This window comes from Choloepus didactylus, chromosome 2 (assembly GCF_015220235.1).
Source record: "Choloepus didactylus isolate mChoDid1 chromosome 2, mChoDid1.pri, whole genome shotgun sequence".
In the NCBI taxonomy this organism is placed as follows: domain Eukaryota; kingdom Metazoa; phylum Chordata; class Mammalia; order Pilosa; family Megalonychidae; genus Choloepus; species Choloepus didactylus.
Window position 1 is genome coordinate 11136156 of NC_051308.1, and position 9619 is coordinate 11145774.

The window sequence follows — 9619 nt, forward strand, 5'->3', positions numbered from 1 at the left end:
TAAAGAATTGGGGTAGCTGGTGGTGGATACCTGAAACTATCAAACTACAACCCAGAACCCATGAATCTCAAAGACAGTTGTATAAAAATGTAGCTTATGAGGGGTGACAATGGGATTGGGAAAGCCATAAGGACCACACTCCACTTTGTCTAGTTTATGGATGGATGAGTAGAAAAATAGGGGAAGGAAACAGACAAAGGTACCCAGTGTTCTTTTTTATTTCAATTGCTCTTTTTCACTCTAATTATTATTCTTGTTATTTTTGTGTGTGTGCTAATGAAGGTGTCAGGGATTGATTTAGGTGATGAATGTACAACTATGTAATGGTACTGTAAACAATTGAAAGTACGATTTGTTTTGTATGACTGCGTGGTATATGAATATATCTCAATAAAATGAAGATAAAAAAAAAAGAAAGAAAAGAATTGAAAAAAAAAAAAAAAAGTGATGACTCTTTCAGGTTCTTGGAAGTTACAATGAAATTGCTTTCCAAGAAGTTCGTACCAATTTACAATGATGCCAGTTATATGAGAGTAATTTCACCAAACTCTCTCCAATGTTTGACATTATAACTTTTTATTTTGCTAATTTAAACATTTGAAAAAGTTTCTTGTTTTATTATGTTTTTTTGTTGTTGTTGTTGTTGTTGTTGTTTTTCCTGTATCTATTTTCCTCAATTATTTCCTCTGGTGGGAAATGCCAGTTCAAGTCACTGGTCCAATTTACCTTTGTGGGGACCTGTCTCAATATTTTTCTTATTCCTTTTTATGGGCTGCAGATATAAGAGATTTTAACCCTTTATCATATTCATCATGAGTACTTTTCCCAATCTATTTGTTCTTCAATTCTGGTTATTCTGTTTCTAGAACAATTTAACATTCTTATATAGTTAAGATCTTTCCATTGTGATTTCTCCTATTATGTGGAGTCTTAGAAAATCCTCTCCTTGTCTTATCTCCAGGGCTTTAAAAAGGATTTAGTTCTGCTTTATTGCCCTGAATTTTTTCTATATCTGTTTACTCCATTCATTTTGGTATATGATTTGTGGGTCAAATTGTCTGTTCCTTAAAAGCTAACTAGTTACCAAAGATGCTTCCTTTAAATATATTTGAAGAACCCCTTGCATAATATAAGACGAAAGATGCTATGCCTATATGAAGAGTTCCTGCATGCTGGGACACAGTCCCAGGCTCTGTCAGAAAAGACAGAAAAGGACAGCCTCAAAGCACCGAAACTGCGATGCGGCTCAGTGAGAACAGAAAGGCAATAACTGGAATGAAGCTGGGAGTGCACCTAAATGTGCACTGGTTTTTACCTTGCCTTTTCTACTCATAAACAATTTTGGGGAACAAAAGCGCTTCTGAAAGTTAATAGGACCCAGAGGCTTTATTAGACATCTTTTAAATTCTCAAGAATGAAGGCTCTCAGCTGATCTGCTGCTTTATTTTTCTATGCTGAGCACCAACTGTGTATAGAACACCATGCTAGCTAGGTTCATTGGGTTTATGTGTGTGGGGTACAAAAGTAATGGCCCCCAGGGAACCATGAATGTGTTAAAGGATGGACAGAAAGGAACAGGCAAAGAGAAATATAGGCAGAAAATCCGAAATGGTAGAGATGGCTCGCCTTGATTGTGTGGTGCGTGTCACTGTGACTTAAAGGGGCTGCAGCCGACCCTCTGTCCTTCCACTGCCTTGCACCTCTGCCCCTCACTCTTCTCTTTGGGCAAAGCATGGCTCACACAGACAAGGCGTCTCCACTCGCTGTCTGTCCTAGGCCAGGAGGCCAAATTCACGGAAGCTGCTTCCGTCGCAAAACTTTTGGGAGGGTCTTAAATTCTGGCGGAAAGCCAAGTGCACTGAAGTGTGTGTGTGTGTGTGTGTGGTGTGTAGGTGTCAGAAGTGCACGCCCACCATCCCCTTGCTGCCCATGAGCCTGAAGGCTTAAGGGACCACACTTAAAAGGCACTTCTGACTTCGTACTCCAGGTTCCCATCCACCCACCAGGTTCACGGTTGTCTTTCTTCCGTGGTGCTCACAGCGTCCTGACCACAAACCCGTAACCGCTCATCTTCTCTTTGCTGGGACCATGAACGATATTGTCTTGACCTCACATCTTTTAAATGGCAGGCAGGTGGAGGGGAAAGTACTGTACCTCCATCTTGTCCTGGGTTTGGCATCAGCGTGGCAGCAGCCAGGCATCTTGACCTGTAGGCAGACCACCTACCACTTTGATCTTGGAAAAGAAACTGGATCTAGTCCTTTTAACCTCGGCGTGTCTAGTCCTGATCCCCCAGCCGGTCAATAGTGACGTCCAACGTGGCAGATTCTCGTCTCTCTGGGATAACCTGCTCTCCCTACCATCCATTCGGGAAATTCATCCTGGGGGCGTCCCATTTCGCTCCCTCACACAAGCTCAGCGGGGCCGGTTAAAAGGAGGGTAAGCGCCCCGGACAAAAAAGGCCCCGGGCTAGCCATGGCTCTTAGGGTGCCCAGTGGGTCTTGGTGAAGCCGGCTGTCCCCTCCCCACCAGGTCTGCACTTCCCTGGAGAGGAAGCCGAGGGTCGCCTGAGGAGAGAGGCGAGGGCAGCACCTCCGACGCCCGGATGGCTGATCTCGGCCCAGAAAGTCCACCGAGACTGTGACCTCCCGGGCAGATGCGCGACAAGATGCTGTGATGGGACCGGGAAAAAACCACCACCCACAAACCTCCGCTCGTGTTGCCCAACCCGAGTTCCTCGAGAGCAGCCGATGGACCTCAAAAGCTGCGCTTCCCTAACCCCAACCTCCCCAGCGTCTCCTCTGGTGGGTGGGCTTCGCGTTCGCTCCGGGCTTTGGAGCCACCATGTGACTTCCAGGAAGCGAGAGGCCCCAGCGGAGCCGCAGCGGGGATGGGATTTGGGACCCCAAGGTGCGGCGAGAGGGCGGGGAGAAGAGGAAAAGAAGCGGGGGTGGGAGGAGGGGGCGGGGCAGACTGGGGGACGGGAAGGACCGAGGGCTTGGGGGTGGGGACAGCTGGAAGCTCCAGGGGTGGGGCGGCCGGCAGGTGCGGGGCTGCGAGGATGCCCGCTGCGGGGCAGGCCGGACAGGCAGCGCTGGGAGGGCAGGGCGCCGCGGGCTGCGCGGCCGGGCAGGCCAGGCTAGAGGAGCGCCCTGCATGTCGCAAGGGCTCCTGGCTACCGGCCGCGTCCTGCAGAGGAGCGTCGCGGTTCCCGAGAACCAGTCGCAGCCGCAGGCAGTGGACAGACGCCCAGGGATGCCAGCGGCTATGCGGGGCTGGGGGCCCCCAGAGGCGGGAGGAGGTGGGCGCGGGGGTTCTGAGGTGGTAACTGCCAAGATGTAGGGGTGGAGGGCGCTGCCGGAGCGGGGGGGCAGTGGAAGGGCGGCCCAGGGGCCTGGCCCGCGCTTCTGCCCTGGCTCCTCCGGCGCGCACAGTGCCCGCGGCGCCCGGAGGGGTGGCCGGCTCCTGCGCCCTGAGAGGAGGAGAGGCGCTAGGGCGCCCACGCCTGGCTGTGCCGGGAACCGCCAGCGCTTCCCACATGTGGGAAATACTGGAAATGCTGGAGTGCAGCTACAGGGAAGGGGGTGGGGTGGGGGGGGCTTGCTGCTGCAATGCATGCCTCCTGCAGGCTCGCGGTTTGTTCAGGAAAACCTGCACAAGTTTACAGCCCATTAGACAGGCTTAACTAACCCGCTCAAATTTGAAACATACTAAATAAGTCTTCCCCACGAATTTGAAACATTTGAAATAAATAGTTGAAACAAGTCTCCACTTCTGACTATAACTGTTATGCCCATATAAACCAATGAGACCACTTCTGTGCTTAAAAGGCCTCTTTCCTTTGTTCTTTAACTGCAAAGCCAGTCTGAGCTAGTTCGGTAACAAGTTATGAGGCTATTTTAGGAACTTCCACCCCAAGTCTCCACCTTGCAAGGATAATGGGCAGATAAACAGGACAAGGGGCCACTGATTACAGCTTGGCTTCTTAACCCTTTGCCATTCCCCCGAGGCGCCCCCACTAGGTGTGAAAGCTAAACTTAGATTAATCTAATTCTCACAATCATGAGGGAATGGAGTGGCTGGAGGTTAGCAAAATGAGGGCCCTGTGCATGTGCTTCAGTGAAGAGATTAGCCTGATTTGAGTCCCACAGGTCTGTTTTTCTGCTAAACGCAAGGGCCACAAAGCAGGCTGAAAATGCTCAGTTGTCTTCCATAGGTTAAAGCAGTGTTTACAAGATACCTATTTTTTTCTTTGACAGCATGGCTGTTTTTAGTTTTTTTTTCTACCTCCCATTTAGTGGGTTCTCATATGTGCCTTAAATAAATGGACAAATACTTGAATTAATATGTTTAGAAATGAGTTCCCTCATTGGTTATGTCACAGCTCATGAGGGCCATGCCATTCCAGAGGCCAAAGAAGACAACAAGCATTTTCTGATACGTGAACTTTTATTCAGGGCTTACTTACAGGGTGAGAAGTTGTGGAGACATCACAACGGCTCTCTTAAGTTGGGGCAGGCATTGCATTCACAGGAAAGTCGACCACACAATGCAAAGAGGACACACAATGCAAAGAGGACAGCAAGCCATTGATAAGGGTTTAAGACAAAGGCATCCCTAAGGGGGGGGGATAGCATAGATGCAGGAACAGGTCACTCTGACCTGAGAGGTGGTGCAGGAAGGACTAGAATAACACTTGAACAATTACATTTTGCTCTTTTTGTGAGACTAAGAGCCTCTCACCTCCTGCCTGCTTCTCATAAAGTTACATTTTAAGGTCAATTTACCATTTTTCTCCTTACTGCCTTACAAAGACAATAGGTTAAACGTAAACTGCCTAGGTCACGCAGAACACTGTGCACCAAAGATCTGCAGGCCTGTTTTGCTCAGGCCATGGGCTGCCACACGTTATATGAAAGTAAACTTCAGTTCAATCACTAAGTTTTCACAAAGTCTGAATGCAATCTGAATTAATGGCATTTTCCCAGGGCCAGTTCCAATTTCCTGCTCCAGCCCCTGCCCACCCAGAGATGACCAGAGGTGGGTGAGTGTGTTTCTCTGAGCCAAACAGACAGGCTACAGCTGGTTTATCACCACTTCTCCACACTGAGTCTGTGCCTGGGGACAGGAGGGTTGGCAGGGAAATTCACAGGCTGCTTTTGGAAGCTGCTGAGTATAACTGCTATGTGGTTTTGGTGTGAGTCATCAGGGCAGGGATGAGGTTGGAGGAGTGGGGTTTTCCTGCAATCTCTGGGTTCTGTCTGGGTGTTTAAGGATGCGAGTGGCTCTGGCAACCAGCCCCACAGCTGCCTCATCATTTGCATGCTGATTTACATGGCTGAGTCCTTGGCACTCATGTGTAAGTATTTTTGTGGGGCATTTAGGCAGATATATGCTTTATGTATAGTGTGCAAACGAGAAACTGTGACAAATGATGAAGGATCAGGGAACTATATTTCTACCTCTTTCCTCATTTCTGCATTTGTACCAGAGATGTCCGTTGCTAATGCAGCCATGGTTGTGAACTTGGAGCAGGCCAGTGGGTCCAACGAGGGACCACCTTATGAAGAACTTCAGTGGGACCCTGGGAGCTGGAGGGCGCACAACATAAAGAAAAGAGGAAACACAGACCTGGCTTTTGAGGAACTCAAACTGTCTGAGGCAGGAGGCTGAGCAAAGAAAGATCCTGAGGACAATCATGAAGGAACTCCTGTGCAAAGGGGCTTAGTGGGGAAAACGGTACAGAGTAGTAACTGCAGAGAGAGCAGAGATGCTATTGCCTGAGAGAAAGTGGCAGGCGAACTAGGTGAATGTGCCCTCTGGGCAGTTATTAACGTCTCTAGGCCTCAGTTTCCTGTCTGGGTAGTGAGGCTAATAATAGCTGCCTTGCTTAGCTGCTTCAAGGATTAAATGAGATAAGGAACGTAAAATACCTGGAGGAGAGGCTGCTCTGAATGTAATCCATTGTACTAATCATTGTTCATAAAGTGAAACTATGTACCAACCATGATGATGACTTGCACTTTGAGCTTTCCAGCTGCACTTTCCACGGTGTGGAAGGCCTGCACTGAGCTCCCTCACTCCCTCAAACCTTGGGGTTTCTTAGGGATCTACAATATCAATGAAATGACTAGACAGAGGTGACGCTTGAGGCCACCCAACAGGATGGACCAGAATGGGGTCTAGTGGCCCACTCGAGAGTAGAGCCTGGGACTTATACTCAGGAACAACACAGCTAACTTACCATCCCCCAGGCAGCAGGCTGTCACGTGGGAGACTGAAAGGCCCCCTGGCAGGCTGATTAAGGGCAATGAGCCAACCTGCCTGGGTTCAAATCCCGGCTCTGTCCCTTTACAGTTATATGACCTTGGGCATATTATTTAACCTCTCTGTGCCTCGGTTTCCTGTTCTTTCAGATGGAAATAACAGGAGTACCTACCTTACAGGGCTGTTGTGAGCATCAAAGGAGGTATTACACGGAAGGGGTGTGACACACAGAAATGTGATATAAATGTCAGCTATTCGTACTTAGTAGGAATCCTTGGGTGTGAAATTCTGGGTTTGGTGATTCTTGGGTAATTTTTGATGAGGGTGACTGAAGCATGTAGGGCAGTGTTGTGAGAAACAAGCACTATTCCTAAAAAGGAATAAACACAAATGTGGGGGGTTGGCGTGCAGAACAATAGACCCAGCACTATTTATTCCCTGCAGCTAACCCACAAGTCCTTCCCGTTTCTCCAGTGGCTGGATACTTCAGAGGTTACATTCTATTCCACAGTCCTAACTAGCCTGCACAAATTTGAAACATGCAGCCCCTGCAAATTTGAAACATTTGAAACAGGGAATGTTTGAAACAAGTCTCCACCCCTGACTATAATGGTTATGCCCAGGCTCCAAGACTCTTTCCTTTGTTCTTTAACTGCAGAGCCAGTCTGGGCTAGTTCTAGTTTGGAAACAAGTTATGCAGCTATTTTAGGAACCTCTACCCCCAAGTCTCCACCTTGCAAGGATAGTGGGCAGATAAACAGGGGGACCTACCATCGACTACAGTTTGGTTTTTAATCTTCTGCCAATCCCTGAACTGCCCCATCCCGCCAGGCACACCTACCCTGTGTGAAAGCTAAACTTAATCTCATTCTCTCAGTATGAGGGGAAGGGGTGTGGTCAGAGGATGGAGGATGATGAGGTCGGACAGGCAGAGCCCACTGCTTGCCCTGGACTGAGTTCATAGGGAAGGAAAGGGCACCGGAGAGTGGCTAGGAGGGAGAGGGATGTGGGGGCCCAAGGTCAAACAATTCTCCCAAAGGATTCTTACTCATTTTCCAGGAGCTCCTACAGGGAGGGCAGGCCCTTGCCCAGGATGCCATCCCTTCATTCTGTAGACGGAGGATGGACATGTCTACAAGACCCCTCTGTGGGCTGCGACCACCAGCTGCAGTCCGTCTTCCCACCCCACGGCCGGCTCCTTGCAGGTGCACTGGTGCACTCACCTTACCCTGACGACACCTGACTTTTCTTCTATTTTTTCTCTTTCTATTTCCTCCTTTACTTAAAACAAAGCAAAATCTTGTTGCATCATAGGTATTTCTGTAAGCTACCTTAGGTCTTTCTTGGAATAAGCAGAGAATAAATAAAGAAATGAGTTCCTAGAGTTCTTATTTACCTTTCTCGAAGTTTTTACAGATGTGGTTTCAAACATATTTTGCAGAGGAGCCCTTTTTTAAAAAACATAAAACTCTCTCATAGAATCCCTGTATGTATATATAAACAGTTTTGCTCTTGTTAAAGCAGGGAGAAGGTCCCCAAGCTCCCATCCCTTGACCTTCCCCTGGTCTCCCAAGACATCTTTCCCAAGCCTTGTTTGTAAACTACCTGTCTGCTACATGAAAACCACACTACAGTGTTGGGTCTATAATCTTGATGAAAAAAATTAGGAAGTGAGATGTTTCTTTTGAACTTTCAGACAATTTGCTAATTATTGGTGGACATTAACTGCTAAAGAATGAACATTAGCTAATATCTAACAGGAAAGAACAATGAAGAAAAACAAAAGTCCTGTTTACCCTTCTATGATGTAAGATGATCATCTGTGAATTTAAGTAGCAATTAGACCTTAATTTCTACCAATGCAATGAAAACAGAAGGAATAGTTAAATGTGGGTCCTTGCTATTAAATACAAAAGAATAAAATTTAAAAGTAGTTTTGAAACTGAGTTTTAACGGGGGGAGAGGGGGCTGTAATCAGAACATAGTCTTTATGTCCCTCACCCACATCTCCCCTCAGACCACAAATTCTGCATTCCTCAAAAGTGTCCCTCTCCCTCCTCTCAGGTTTAGCCTTCTCTCTCTAACCTAACTTCCAAGCACCTCCTCAAATCCCAGCTTCTTCGTGAAACCTTGTGGTCTACTAGGACCCAACCCGGTGTCACTTGATCAACCACCACCTGATGCCTGCATGGATGTAAGTGTGGTTCCCTCAGTGCAGGGAATAAAGTGTGTGAGTCACTGTTTGCACTCTGGGAGGCCCACCCCAGGGCAGTGGGTGCCCAGTAGCTGCTAAAGCTGCTCCCCAAGTCTCCCTAGGGCTTAACACAGTGCCTTGCTTCCAGCAGATGCTCCAACATGTTAAATTGTTGAACTGATCCCATCACACACATCTATAAGCATGGCTGCATTATGCATTTTAGAAAACTAAAATGTATAGTTTATGAATGTGTCAGCATAAAGACAAACATGAATATTATATGTTAAAACATTCTCTTTCAGCATCAAATTTCATTTTTCTGATATTAAAAGAAATGAAAATATTTTCATGAGCCTCTAAAAGTACTGTGGGTCCTAGCGCGGTGCATGTATATTAGGCTGACAATTACTAGCTAAGTGGACTTGGCAAGTTACATAACATCTCTGGAGTTAGTTTTCTCTTTGTAAAAGGGGGATGACAACAGGGCCTAACTCACGGGATTAGATGTTATTACTTGTTTGTATTGCTCACTTAAAAATAAAGATACACAAAGGATACAATCTTAATTTCTGTTTAAACTCTGATCCAACCTCAAATCTAGTTTTTTGCTTTATTCTGGGCAAAAATAATCATAATCATAATCATAATATAACAAAACAAAATAAAAAACCCCACAAAAAAAATGGACTTCCTGCTTCAAAGATAAAACAAATGAAACCAAACCAAATTCTCTTCCAAGACATCCAAGGACTCTTGCCAAACACCAACTTGATGAGTTTATAGTACATGAATCAGACAGAAACGGCTTAGATTTCCCTCTTAAAACCCCAAAGGAAAAAGAAAGGCTGGAGGGACTTTGGAGAGTAGCCAGCTATGCCAGCCCTACCCATCAGCAGAGCAAGAGTATATGATGTCCAAGAGCCCCTCAGACATCCCCTGTCTGGCCCTTTTCCCTGGGCTCATCTTTCTCATTTGAATATGTCCTCCCCGGAGAGCAGATGCCATCAAGGGGCCCTGACTGGAAACCATACAGTAGCCAGGGCACCCACACCCAAATATCTAGTTATTGCTAAATTTTCAACCTCCATTCCATTCCCAGCTGCAGACAAGCAGGATTTCTAAGAAACAGCTGATGGCAGATTTGCTCTCTGTGGA

General features: G+C 46.9%; 1 long non-coding RNA gene across 1 annotated transcript; it reads left to right on the top strand.

Annotated features, from left to right (window-relative positions):
- Positions 1-5057: 5057 nt before the first annotated feature.
- On the top strand, positions 5058-7792 carry LOC119521853. Its single transcript, XR_005214434.1, has 3 exons — positions 5058-5359; positions 6417-6469; positions 7327-7792. It is a non-coding gene; the product is annotated as an uncharacterized LOC119521853 (long non-coding RNA).
- The last annotated feature ends 1827 nt before the right edge of the window (positions 7793-9619 follow it).